Source organism: Phalaenopsis equestris, unplaced genomic scaffold (genome assembly GCF_001263595.1).
Source record: "Phalaenopsis equestris unplaced genomic scaffold, ASM126359v1 Scaffold199933, whole genome shotgun sequence".
In the NCBI taxonomy this organism is placed as follows: Eukaryota; Viridiplantae; Streptophyta; class Magnoliopsida; order Asparagales; family Orchidaceae; genus Phalaenopsis; species Phalaenopsis equestris.
Window position 1 is genome coordinate 1 of NW_018219781.1, and position 1576 is coordinate 1576.

Genomic DNA, 1576 nt, shown 5'->3' on the forward strand with positions numbered 1-1576 from the left:
TTTCTATTTCTTTTTCAAATATAAAAAAAAATTGAAATATGGATAAGTATGAACGACACTATAGAGCTATTCATCAAGCGATGTAGGGTTCTATAGCGACATTGTCCGGTGCTATAGTGCCAAACTAATTCGTGAGTTATTTTAAGTGCCTGGACCCACGGATTTCACCATTTTTGCCATTGGTTTTCCCATTGGTTCATCTTCTTCCTCCTTTTTTTCTATTTTGCTCCCCTCAGGTTTTAATTTTTGCTTGATTGGCTTGGAGATACACTTCCAAACTTGGGATTTTTTCATCTCTAGGTATGATCTTCACCCTAACTTTGAAAATTTTTGATTTGACAATGGATTTCACCCACATTATGGATTAGGCCGAAAATTAAAAGATTTGATGAAAATAATGTGAAATCCATTGTTGAATGATTATTTATGTTTATATTGTATTTTTAGGAGCCTTTTGAAGTTGAGTTAGTGATTTGTGGAATTTATATTCAAATTTTTTAGATTACACATGGCTCCTAAATCAAAGAGAGACAAGAAAAAGGTAACTTTTGATTCTCATAAGTTTGTCAGTGCAAGGTCATGGGAGAGATATGCTGATATGCAATCAAAGAAGTTGATTGTAGAACACAATTTTCTACGTCCTGGCGGAACTATTGATTACTTGATTGTGGAGTGATAGTGGGAACTCTTTTGTTAGTTCACTGTCGTATCTGTGATTTATGTTGTTCGAGAATCCTATGCCAACATGCCCAATGAATCAGATGATTTGGTTTATATGCGGGGGAAATATGTGGATATTAATTCTATTGAAATTCACCACATATACCAACTGCACATTTTTTTACCTGCTTTATTTTTTAGTTCCATCCTACTGACGATGAATTAGATGAGATTATGGGATTTTTGACTGATGGAAATGGAGTTTGGAAGATTAAGAATGGGAGACGGGTGCACTTTTCTTTTTCAACACTTAATGTTTGTCTACCAACCATTTTAGTGAGGTAACTCGTGAGAGAGCTACTTGAAACTACTGTATTCAGATGATAAAACCTTTTGACATTGGCTCCCTTATTTATACCAACATGATTGTTTTCTCGAGAGGAGGAACTACTGGAGGTTTGGGCTACCCTTCTCTTATTACTACTTTGTGTGCTGGATCAGAGTGAAGTATGAAACTTGGGAAGAAACTTTGTCATCTCATGAACCCATTGGAAAAACAAATTTAGAAAAATATGAGAGACATTTTGGGACTAGACCTAGGACTAGAGTTAACATACCTTCAACTTCAGGTTCTACTTCTGCCCTTGCTCTTGCTCTTAGACCTTCTGCTTCTGAGTCAATTTCTTTGCATTCTCTTATGGAACAAGTGCTTATTCAACAAGGAGATATCATAACTCTACATAATCCAGTGAAAGGGTTTGAATTTTTTTTGAATCATAGTGATGATATTATAATAAGGAAGGCTGAGTATGATTTTTTTTTATAATGAGGCAATGAGAAGATGCATGGCGGGTAACAATTTTTTGGAATTCCCTACTTGCCCTACTTTCACACCATATCGACCTTCTGAGATGGA